Source organism: Dromiciops gliroides, chromosome 3, assembly GCF_019393635.1.
Source record: "Dromiciops gliroides isolate mDroGli1 chromosome 3, mDroGli1.pri, whole genome shotgun sequence".
Taxonomy (NCBI): Eukaryota; Metazoa; Chordata; class Mammalia; order Microbiotheria; family Microbiotheriidae; genus Dromiciops; species Dromiciops gliroides.
In genome coordinates, this window is record NC_057863.1 from 191,132,319 (window position 1) to 191,145,795 (window position 13,477).

The 13,477-nt window shown below is 35.0% G+C and overlaps 1 protein-coding gene across 1 annotated transcript in view; it reads left to right on the top strand.

Moving 5' to 3' along the window:
- The window catches only part of ROBO2 (roundabout guidance receptor 2), a 788,084-nt gene that overhangs the window by 441,790 nt on the left and 332,817 nt on the right, over window positions 1-13,477 (top strand).

A 13,477-nucleotide genomic window follows, 5' to 3' on the forward strand; every position in this document is an offset into this window, starting at 1 on the left:
TCAAAACTTTTTGGACCCCTGGAGCCTACAAAGGTGTCATGAAAGTTGATAATATTGATCTTTTGGACAGCTGTTCCATCACCTGTATTCAAGGAAAGAAACAAAAAGCAAAAAAAGCAGCCAGGGATTTTAGGTCAGATCTCGTTTAACTGGGGCAGCACAAATGTTTATTACCATGGTTTGAGTAGACTTAATCATTTTCAATCTCTACTTGACTTCTACAGATCATGACAAGTTTCCTTTGATTACCTCCATTACTTTAAAATATTAGTAAATCACCAAACACTAATAAACAGCAAAATGTCTTGTACCTTCCCTTTGATGAGTAATGTAAAAAAGGACATTCAAAATGAAAAATAAAGGTATTACAAAAATGTTGAGAGTGGTTTTCTCTATCTCAAGGGATTATCAAGATGACATCAAGGATTCTAGACTGAGAACAGTCAATAGTAGTTTTCTGTGGTTCCTTGGGAAACACTAAGCTTAGCAATGAAACTGTATTTAATAAGCTGTTTGGTCAAAATAATACTTCACCTTTCAGAAAAATTATTCTATTTATCCTCTCAAAAGAATGCTGCCCTTTTGTTAACTCCTAGAATACCTGAAATTTGAAATATATATGACTCATTTTCTTTGTATAGATTTCTTTTCACTAGTGATATACACCTAAAAGGTAGTAAGGCATTTGATGAAAAAGCAAAGAATGTGTGATATTAATTTATTTTATATGAAAACATAATTTTGCTTCTATAACCTATACAATTTATGCAGTTTTGTTTATCTCAGAATAGCAATGTTTTATATTGATATTTTAGTGTTATCTTCTTTTCTGAATTTTCTTTGTTCATGGAAACAAGTTAATATATGTATACATACATATATGTATATTCTGTATGTATATAATTATACTGAGAGACTACATATGTAATGTTCTTGATACATTCTGAAAGTGGGTAATGCCTTTACAGGGTCTAAAATGCAATTAATAATTACCATCTAGATTTTTTTTTTAAATATTTTTTCATACCACATTCCCATTTTAATTTTCCTTTTTGTCTTATAGTTTAATTCTGATGCACCAAGAAATTTGTTTTTGTCATTAATGCAATTTTTAGGCTCATTTAAATTTGTTCTACAATTCTATAAATTAAATTAAATTCTGTTTCAAGTTTATACTTACTACACAGGAGCTTATTTTTTTTATATCAGATGGAAGGAAAATCCTTAGGCCATAGATAAAGAGCATATTCTGGGCTACAAAAAGGAGATTCCAATATTGAAGTTATTTCCTAATTTATGAAAGAGGTATTCTGGCTGGATTATTGCAATAACTTTCTTAACAGAACTCAATCTCTTCACTACCCAATTTATCATATTTAATGCTACTACATTGTTCCACCTGTTGTAGACGAATGATTTGGTCATTCTATTGCTTCATAGTTCTCCAGTACTTTGCTACTTCTGTGGATATGTACTCTCATCAATGTGGAACCAGTATCTACCAGAATTGAAGCACATAATCTCAACTTTGGACTAGTCCTAGAATCTCCCTGACTAAATGTTGTTTGAAGAACTTTGGTTAGTGAGGACATTGATCTCTCCTGATATCTTCCCAAAGATTGGAAGAGGATTGGTTAGAGGGAAAAATAATATAATCATTATATCTCCATACCTACTTATCTTATGTCATTTCCACTAAAAAGTGAAGTTTGTATATGCAGGTGCATGTATGTATGTGTGTGTGTATATATGTTTGTATGTGATGTAGAGGGCCATAGATCAAGAACATAGAATTAACTATTTAGTTTATGCCTACTACAGCCATGTGGTCATAATGGACTATGGTTGAAATGTTAGAATTTACGGAAACGATGTGGGAAGTTTGCTTGCCAGGAGGTATTAAATGCCCTATCTAACCTATGACTATGCTTCCTCTATATTAAAGAAAAAGGCTAAGTTAGTCAGTAGACTTTTTTGGTTTTATATGTTTTAAAGGGTATGTGTAAATAAGGTAAAGAGGGCATTTTAAATGGAATTATAAGTGAATATACTAAAGTTTGAAATCAATGCAACTTTGAGGGATAATATAGAAAAATAACTGGAGCAAAAGTTTTGTGTGGCAAATAGTAGGAGATGAGATTTGAGATCGATTGTGGAGAGTTTTGCATGTCAGTCTAAAAAAATAATTTTTATTCTATAGTCAGTAAGGAGCCTGTGAATCTTTGGGAATCCCTGATATTTCTAATACTTTGATGGCACTTGATTTATCTTAGTTAATAGATTTTAAATGTAAACTGATATTCTTCTCTTTGTTCTAAAAGCACTGATTTTCCCATCATAATTAGGCAGTTAATCCATTTCCATACTTTCTTATATGATTTTGTAGTCTTTTATAACCTAATCTGGTAAAACAAGAAAAAGGATGGAAGTTGTGCTGTTTGAAGTCTAGTGTAATATGATTTCTTAAAAATCACTCTCATGTCAGTAGTACCTCACCTATAAAATTGGCTATTACAAAAAAGGAAAATAAAAAAATGTTATAATAGGTGTGTTGGGGCAGCTACATAGGGCAGCTAGATGGTGCAGGGGCAGCAAGGTGGCACAGTGGATAGAGCACCGGCCCTGGAGTCAGGAGGACCTGAGTTCAAATCCAGCCTCAGACACTTGACTCTGGGCAAGTAACTTAACCCCAACTGTCTCACCAAAAAAAAAAAAAAAAGAAGAAGAATAGATGTGGAAAAATTGGAACACTAACGCATTGCTGGTGGAGGTTTGAACTGATTCAGACATTCTGGAGAGGAATTTGAAACTATGCCTGAAGTGCTATGGGGCTGTGCATATCCAGTAATACCTCTACTAAGTCTGTATCCCAAAGAAAGCATAAAAATATTCAACAGCATTTTGCACATATCATATACAAAAGTATTTATTGCAGCTTTTTTCTGTGGTGGTAAAGAATTGGAAATTTAGGGAATGTCCATCAATTGGGGAATGACTGAAAAAGTTGTGATAGATGAATGAAATACTATTGTGCTATAAGAAATGATGAACAGGCAGATTTCAGAAAAACCTGGAAAGAGTTAAGTGGACTGATGCTGAGTGAAGTGAATAGAATCAGGAGAACATTGTACCCAACATTGTGTCATCACACACAGCTGTGACTGATTGGCTCTTCTCAGCAATACAATGATCCAAGACTCAAGATGGAAAATACTCTCCATATAAAAACAAAACAAAACAAAACAAAAGAAAAACCCTGTGGAATCTCAATACAGATTGAACCATACTATTTCTACTTTTTTTTTTTTAAATTTTTCCCAGGTTTTTCCCTTTTGTTCTGATTCTTCATTGACAACATGACTGTAAGGGGCTAAAATTCGAGCTATACTGTCTAAAATATCTAATGAGTGATCGCCATTAAATTAGAAGCTTTAGCAAGAGTTTAGACTTTTAAGCATTTGTTAAGGAGAATAAGAATTTGGTAAAGAGAGAGAAAGGCCTAGATTCAGCTGTCTATCTCAGCGAGCTACAATTCTCCTGCTCCGCTCTCCACAAGAGTCCTGGTGAAAGACAGAGAACCACCCTTTCTCCATCCCACAAGCCTCCTGTGAAAACTCAAAATGTCCTGTCCCTCAAACACCCATGAGCAAAGGTCACTTCCTGACACCAAGGACCTGATCACATGACTTGCCCTCAGACACCTTTTCCTCATGGCGGAGCTTTCCTACAGTAACTCTCCAGCAGGTGCCATCATTCCAATCATTACATGCCTAATTCAGAAATATATTTAATGTGATTATATGATTTATATATATATATATATATATATATATATATATATATATATATGACCTATAGCAGACTTTTTACTTCTTTTTCTCTTGGAGAGGGGGTCAGGAAAAAGAAAAACATTTACTTTTATTTTTTTGCAGGGCAATGAGGGTTAAGTGACCTGCCCAGGGTCACACAGCTAATGTCAAGTATCTGAGGCCAGACTTGAACTCAGGTATTCCTGAATCCAGTACTGGTGCTTTATGCACTGCGCCACCTAGCTGCCCCCCAGAAGAAAAAAATTAACTCAAAATGCTATAAAAATTTGGAAAACTATCTTTACATGTATCTAGAAAAAGATAAAATATGAAGGAAAACAACTATAAGAACAAAATAATTCTCATATATCTAACAAATTAAGTTTTTCTTTTTAATTAATTAATTTATTTATTCAGAATTTTCCCGAAGTTACATGTATAGAGAAATTTTTTTTGGGGGGGGAGGCAGCAATGAGGGTTAAGTGACTTGCCCAGGGTCACACAGTTAGTAAGTGTCAAGTGTCTGAGGCCGGATTTGAACTCAGGTCCTCCTGAATCCAGGGCTGGTGCTTTATCCACTGTGCCATCTAGCTGCACACCCCCACATCATTTCCTAAAGCTCAATAGTGTTCCATCTTAATCTCATCTCACAATTTGTTCAGCCATTCCCCAAGTGATGGGCATCACCCCAATTTTTTTGGGGGGGAAGAACAATTAGGGTTTCCGCCTAGCTGCCCCCTCCCAAATTTTAAATTCAACTTTTAAAAAAAGTCTCTTTTAGGATACCAACTTAGTAGTTGTATTGCTAGGTAGAAGATTATGCATGATTTTATAGTCCCTTGGCCATGGTTCTGAATTGCTCTATAGAATATTTGAATCAGTTTACAACTTTACCAAGAGTATATTAATGTCTCATTTTCCCCATATTCCCCACAAAATTTGTCAATTTCCTCTGCTGTCCTATTATTCAATCTTATTTTGACCTGAATCTCTCCAATCAACAATTAATTAGAACTTTTTTTATATGACTATAAGTGGCTTTGATTATTTCATCTGAAAACATCATGTCTTTTGATCCTCTATCAATTGGGGATTGGCACTCATTTTAACAAATTTGACTCAGTTCTATATGTGTTTGCAAACTGAGGACTATCTGAAAACTTGCTTCAATTTTTTTTTTCACAGTTACTATTGCTAACCATATTACGTTCCATGCTATTCCCTCCCCTTGATATTTACTCTATTTTCTATCTTCTTTCTCCCTATCCCTTCTCAAAAGTGTTTTGCTTCTGACTGCTCTCTCCCCTGATCTGCCCTCCCTTCCTTCATCCTTCCCCTCTTATCCCCTTACCATCCCACTTAAACATCTAGGGCCATTTTTGGTTGTCCTGATCTATATCTTGCCACTTCACCCAGATGGAGGAGAAAATGAGGTTGGTGACTTTGCTGCACAACCATCCCTCACTTAAATCCAATTCAGTGCAACACATGACATTAACCCAGTGTCCTCCAAATCAGCTGCAGTGACAGAGTCTTCTGGAACTAAGCTCACAGTCTGGTGAGAAGACTGAATGGCTGGCTGGGGTGGGGGTGAGGGAGGAGAAGGGATTCAGGGATGCAGTCTATGGGGATGTATGCAGGAGCTAAGGGAGGATTTGGATGTCCTACCCCGGCTGGCAACAAGGAAAAAAACCCTTGAGCAGTTGTGGCTAATTGAAGCTAGCAACCATGGCACATAAAATTTTGAAGACTGGTTGACTGGCAAGTTGGCTTGGGGTTTTCTACACACCAGAGAAAGGGCCAGGCAAGTGAAGAAACTTCCTCTCATTAAATCATAAAACCTAGGACCCACTGAAGCCTGGAACAGTATATCCTAGAAACAGGACCCCACACTAAGAAGGAGTTAAAGGTCAAGTGAAAGACAGGCAGGATGAGAAGGCAGAATCATAGAAAGTTGCTTTAGTGACAATGAAGATGAAGATGCACACTCAGAAGAGGTTAGCAATATCAGGGGCCTTACATCTAAAGCTTCTAAAAATATTAATTGATCTCAGGCCATAGAGGTACTCAAAAAGGACTTTGAAGATAAAGTTAGAGAGGTAGAGGAAAAAATTGAAAGAGAAATGAGGGTGATGCAGGACAGTCATGAGAAAAAAGGCAACACCTTGAAAAGCCAAATGGAAAAGGAGATACAAATGCTTTCTGATGAAAATAATTGCCTAAGAATTAGAAAGCTAGTGACTTTATGAGAAACCAAGACACAATAAAGCAAATACAAATGAATAAGAGGGCAATGTGAAATTTCTCCTTAGAAAAACAGTTGACCTGGAAAAGAGATGTAGGAGAGATAATTTGAATATTATTGGACTATGTGAAAACCATGATCAAGGAAAGAGCTTAGACATCATCTTCCAGGAAATTGTCAGGGAAAATTGCCCTTATTTTCTAGAAGCAGAAGGTAAACTAGAAATTGAAAGAATCCACCAATCACCTTCTGAAAGAGATCCCAAAATGAAAACTTCCAGGAATATTATAGCCAAATTCCAGAGCTCCCAAGTCAAGGAGAAAATATTGCAAGCAGCCAGAAAGAAGCAATTCAAATATTGTGGTGCCATGGTAAGGATAGCACAGGTTCTAGCAACTTCTACTTTAAAGGATCAGAGAGCATGGAATATAATATTCCAGAGGGCAAAGGTATTGGGTTTACAACCAAAAATCACCTACATAACAAAACTGAATATAATCTTTCAGGGGAAAAAATGGGAGTTCACTGAAAAAAGAGGACTTTCAGAGATACTGGGGTGCTTTGCCGTTTCCTTCCCTAGTTAATTTCACACATGAGGAAACTGAGGCAAACATAGTTAAGTGAGTTGCCCAGGGTCACATAGCTAGAAAGTATCTGAGGCTGGATTTGAACTCAGATATTCCTGACTACAGCCCAAGCATTCTATACCACTATACCACCTAGCTAGATCTCCTCTAGGCACACTTATCACATTCAATAGCTTTTCCCCACATTATTTTTTTAATATTTGGTAATATAGCATGGCTTGGCCCTACTTCCAGCCTATACTGGGATGTTGAATCCAAACAGGACACCTGTACTGTTTCGTTTTTTATCTTTTTTCCCCATTTCAATCCACAAAGTCTTGAGTCTTATCTTGTCAAATTTTCTTTAAATTAATTTTGATCTCCATTGTTTTTCTTATTTTTATTTGCTTCAGATATTACTGCTAAAAATCTATCATCACAGAAAGAAAACTGGACTGAAATCTGATTGCCTATTACAGCTTCTTTTTAAATAAGGAAATGAACATTTTATCAAAAATCATAAGCAGAACTTACAAATAAAATTTTGCAAATAAGCATTTTTCAGATCCTAGAACAAAAATAAAACTTTTGTTTTCCCATACAACCAGAGAAAAGAACCAAAGTGATCTTTCTTTTTGTTTTTAATCAGAGTATTAAATTTTATGGAGATTATTTCATCAGTGATATTGTATGAAGATTAATTTGCGTCTCTTTCTAATGATTAGAACTATTTCAAGTGGCAAATTTGATAAACCATGATTTTTTAGACCTTTCCCCCCCTTATTTTAAGGAAATGAAAGTATTGAATTCTTCCTACCACTTGCCTGCCTATCTCTGACTCCCAATGACAATGTTATTATCCACTTGAATTCTTAAATTAAACATTTATAATTCTTATGACTATGTTCTTACATTCCACTGTTTCCATGGAATCTCAATGAGGTTGAAAGTATTCAGAATGCCCTCTTAGCCTATAAAAGCATTATCAGACTTTCAGTCTCTGGTATCTCACTTAGATCTTTCTAGGTATAGTGCATAGCTATTTTCCAGTGAGAAACTCTGCATGAAGGGCTTCTAGACTTTGAGCATCCCTTTGATGATTTCACCCTATGCAGTTTGCTGACATTTGAAATTCCCTTTGTGTTGTGCACATCACTCATTTGTTAGATAAGCATTGGTTTGTGTACCTGTGAATATTTAAACTGAGAAAGGGAACAACAAAACCACAACATTTTCAGGGGAAGGACCTCTGGCAGTATAATGTAAAATTCCTGAGAAAAGCTTCATTTCCAAAATAACACACAAGCAAAGTTTTTTATAGGATTTTCTTATTTGTTTATTTTCCTTTCTTTTAAAATATACTTATTTATATTTAATTTATTTTATTAAATATATTTATTCTATTTTTAATTTGTGGAATGAGAGGAAAATGACCCCTGCTCAATAATCCTCTGGAATTCGGAAGAGATTTGTCAAAGGCTCTTTTATTTTCATGCTCACAAGAATGGGCATTTGCAAATAAGAGCTACAGCCAGCAAGTGCAAAACATAGGGGTTGCAGGCTCCTTTTTATCCCTAAGGTGAAATTGACTCTCCCTGTGTTCATCATTGGCTGATTATTTAAGGGTTACAATGTAAGTGTGAAAGCAATCAGAATGCAGTATTCTTAACTCTAATTCCCATAAATATTCTTATCTAATAGTGTTTGTTCAATCCTCCCTTATATAGACACAGCCCAGGAGATTACCTAGTTGAGACCAGCTCAGGACTACTTGAACCACATTATCTGTCTGCCACATGGGAGGGGGACTGAGACCTAATTCTCAAAAATGTTGGGAGGAGCACAATTTGAACAGTACTGATGTGGTGGTTGTGGCCTACTGAGAGGAGCCCATTACTCCTCTCCTCATGTGGAATAAAACAAGCATTTCCATAATGTAGTATAATTTTTTTTAAAAAAAAGATGATTACACATGAAACTCAAATCTATTATGTATAACTTTATATTCCTTTTAAATATGTAATAAATAAAAAAGCTAGTACATTATATGAATACTTTGTATACAGAACAGTGCACCATTGGCTTTAAAAAAAATAGACATCCCTTTTTGAAGAAAACTGATTCCACAGATGTTTCAGAAAGGCTTTTCTATAGAGAACTGTGATTTAGCCCTTTCCAGGTCTAAGTCCTATGATCCATTGCTTTTCCCCTCTATTTGAAAGAAGACTCCTATGTGCTTTGCTGGTAGCTGCTCTAAAACATGTTGGGCCATCTCCAGTCATTCTTGAGAACTAAGACCAAACAACAGTTAATCTGTGAGTAGTAGTACTACTCATGAGTACCAGCTCCAGTTGGTGTCATACTTCCCCTCTTCCTCATTCCCTCCCTCTCTCCTTCCCTCCCTCCTTCCCACCTTCACTTCCACCTTCTCTCCTTTTTCCTATCTCTTCTCTCCTGTGGTCCACATACAGAATCATGCCCTTACCTGCAGGGTCTCTGCCCAAAGGAATATAAACACAAGATATCTTGGGATTTACAGGCTAGATTTCTTCTTTAAGAACCATGCCTTAGATACAAATTTCTCTGGCTCCCATGGATTGGCCAACAATGGGTCCCAACCCAAGCCTCATTTGGTCATTGTTTGAGGTATCATGGCTCATAGTAAGTGTAAATAGCAATTGTTTTAGTTTTGGCCAGAAACCCTAAGGGTCTTCACCTACCATATTGAATTTTTGACTAGGTAAAAGAGGCCATTCTTTGCCTTTTTTCTTCCCTAACTGAATGGGTGTTGCCTCAGATAAACTGAGACCTGGAATAGACCTTAGCTTAAAAAGGCCAAGGTTTCCCACTGCATCCAGAGCCATTCCTAGTCATCCTGAACATTTTCTTGCCACTGAACCCAGATGACTCTGGAGAAGAAAGTGAGACTGCTGAATTGTAGATCCCTGCCTCACAAATCCAATTCACTTGCAAGTCAAGACATCACCTTCTTGATGTCATTGCTCCTCTTTGATAATGAAGGACAAACAACAGCAATAACAATAATCTATATACTAGTCAGCAAGCAGCACTCTCTGCCTCAGTTTCTTCACATGTAAAATGAGTGAATTTGACTAGATAATCTCTCAGGTCCCTTCTCATTTTGAAGCCTATGATTTTGACAATATATAACACAGCATGAAATATTTTGTATTTTAGCTGTTTGTGTGTCACCTACTTCAAATATAAGCTTCTTGCAGAAAAGGACTGTGATTTTCTCTAAACTTTGTATTTCTCATTGTACCTAACACTATACTCTATAAACAGTAAGTACTTAATATTTATTGTTGATTGATAATACTGTAAGAAATACTTAATTCAAGGAAATGTTTTATGTGACAGAGGTTATTAAAGACATTCTTTCCTTCTTGTCTATCTTTTCTTTATATCCTCTTCTAGTTTTTATGTCTTCTTGCACCTTTTTGCTTTACTTATTCTACTTCTTTCCCTCTTCTTTCCATCTTTCTCCCTTCTCTTCACATAGTTATTACCCCATCTCATTTTCCTATCACAATCTATTTCCATTGTCTCATTCCTTATTTCCTGTCACCCCACTATTTCCCTACCCTCTTTCACACATGTTATGTGGGGGGTCAGGATGGTGTGCAGCACTCTATTCTGTTCCATCCTGGCAGTATACACATGACTACAGGACTTGACTTGCTTTGTTTCCAGAAGCTTCATTTAATAATGGTGTCATTGTAGTAATTGTCTCTTTAACATTAACATTAATTATCTCTTTAGCACTTTTTTGTATAAAATATTGCATAAAAGTGCTGCAATCAAATAAATAGGTTGTGCTACCAAACATCAAGATGGTTTTATATTTACCTCATAATATCCGTTTTAACTTTGTTTAAATATTTATAATTTCATATGGCTTTGGGAAAAGAAGTAATATTTGGGGGATCATGAGATTTAACAGTAGTGGATACTATTCCCTCAAACTACCAAAATTAGACTGTACTTCCACTAATTTAAAAAGGGCATCTTATCAAAGAATAGAAACAAAGTAGAAGCTCATCATTTGGGGAATGACTAAACAAATTGTGGTAACTGATAATGCAAATGGAGAGGAAAAGCTAAAGTGAATATAAAATCATTATAGTCATCCAGCTTCACCTGAAGGAAGAAATGAAAAAATTTACTTCCCTGACCTCTTTGTAGGTGGGGGCTATTAGTGTGAAATATTACATTACTGTCCAACTGTATTGATATTGACATATTGATAATTTTGTTGAACTTCTGCTGTTCTCCCCACCCCCATTTTTTTCTGTCACATTTTGCTTTATTACAGGATTCAATGTACAGTCTCTAGTGTATTTAAAATGATATTCAAATTATGAAAATTCAATTACATGCTACGTACAGGACATATATATTGTATTTAGCTAGAGATATCTATAGTAGCATTTGCAGAATGAATAACAACTTATCTTATTTAATAAGTTTTTTGTTCTTCAGACTGTTTTCAATACTTTAGCATTTGGGCAACTCAATATAGCATTTACTGTGGTCAGATTAATTTCATGACATCATTATCTAATATATTAGTTTGACTTTAATTTTTTTTTAGTTTTATTTTGCATGGTTGTTTCATTACTCAGATAATCATAAGAAGAGATAATTGATATCTCACTAGTCCAATTGAACAATATTTATATAATCATTTACATACTTTTACAACTTAGGTTATCTATGCATTGGATATCATTATAAAGGGAAAATATGGCCCTTTTATAAAAATCATTATGTATGAGAAGCATATATATGTGTATAGATATACACATATAAATACATAAATATATATTATGTATGATGTGTGTATATATACATATATCATAGCAGATATTATTTCATATGCCTTTTTTGTAAGAGCACAGAAATCTACCCCCTCATCTTTTCCCTGTCCTGTATTCTACATAAATAATAAATTCTAGACAGTGCTGTGAAATGAAGTTTTCTTATTATTTATTACAACTCTTCAATTTAAAGGTTTATGGAACCATGGTAAATGTATTATAAATCAAAAAAGTTACTTTAAATGTCCATGAAATTTGAAAAATTACCTTAAATTTCCTAAAGTTAACTTTTTGATTCAATGGGAATTGGAAATTTTAGGTTATAGGATACAATCTCAGCTCATAAAATGATAAAATGAATATTATATGAATAACTTACAAGTGTATTGTTTGTGTGAATGTGTGTATATAAATACACACATTTCCCTATGCACATTCTATTGTCTATATATTTTCTCACCCTTTGAGATTCACTATTTAAAAGTGATAATTTTGACTAGGTCAGAAATAACAAAGTTTCTAATTAAAGAAATTGGAATCTGAGAAAAAAAGGAATAACTGTCAAAACAAAATTTAATAACATTTTTGCCTCTGAAATGAGCAAGAGTTTACATTTCAGTTCAGAATTATATCTATAACAGTTTAAATAATTAAGTATTGAATTATGTATGAGTGTGTGTTTGAGAGAGAGAGAGTGAAATTGAGAGTATGTATTTTATTCAGTTGGTCAGTGTCAGTCAGTCAGTCTTTATGGTATAGTAAAGACAATAGAGACCCAGCCCCCAGCTTTGGAGTCAGAAAAATCTGGGTTCAATATGTCCCTTTGACAACTTACTGTCTCTGTGTCTCAATGCATGGTGGCACATATCTGTAATCCTGGAGAAGACTGAGGTTGGTGGATACTTTGAATTTAGGATATCTGATAAGAGGTAAGACTAAAGTCTAGTGGGTGGCCACATTGAATCTGGAATCAGTATGATAAGCCCCCAGAAGCAGAGGGATACTAGCCTGGCAGAGGCTGCTTAGACCCATGCCCAGGTCAGAAATGGAACGAGTTAAAGCTTCCATTGTGATTAGTGGTCGGATCAGGCCAATGAGTGGGCACTATAATTCTTGACAAGATAAGAAAGAGAGACTCAGTCTCCATCCCTCCCTAAAAAATATAACAAGTTCCACTTCTCCATAGGTAGGAGTTCCTCACTTTCTAGTTCAGAGCCTCCTACTCTGATTAAACCACAGATCTTTTTTCTGTCTTAAATTAATGGCCATTTTATTAGAAATTACTGAACATACAAATATGATTTTGTTAGCTTTATTTGAATTGTCTCCTAAGTGGACTGTTCTTGTATTACTAAAATTTGTGATAAGGGAATGTGTGGCTAATTGCTTCCGACCTCTCCAACACACACACATACAAACATGCACCTTCTTCCATTTTGACAAGTTTGTATTTGTCATTTTAAAGGAATTAACATTAATTAATTAATTAACATAGGAATTAACATCATCGAAAGTGACAAAATCTATTGCAACATAACTCCAAAATGCTTCATGGATCTTAATGTTTACGAATATTACTTTTCCTGTTCTAGGTAGAAACTTACTTAATTCTGCAACTGACACAGTAACTTTCATCTTTCTTTTTTTCCTGTATATTTATTCTTAAAGTACCTTTTTTCTTTCTTCCATTTCCTAATTTAAACTGATTTATGATTTAAAATTTGTAATATTGAGTACATTATACATATTTTATCATTTGCCAGTCTGCATTAGCTTTTTAATTATTAATAAGGTAAAATCCATTGATTTCCTCTAGTTGTTGGAACATGCACCTCACCTAATCCTGCCTCAGGCTTGAAAGTCCTTGTCAGGAACAGCAAATCCATGAGCTATACAGTAATTTTGTGGGATTTAAAAAAAGTAGAATTTGGGGCAGCTAGGTGGCACAGTGGATAAAAGCACTGGCCCTGGATTCAGGAGGACCTGAGTTCAAATCTGGCCTCAGACACTTGACAC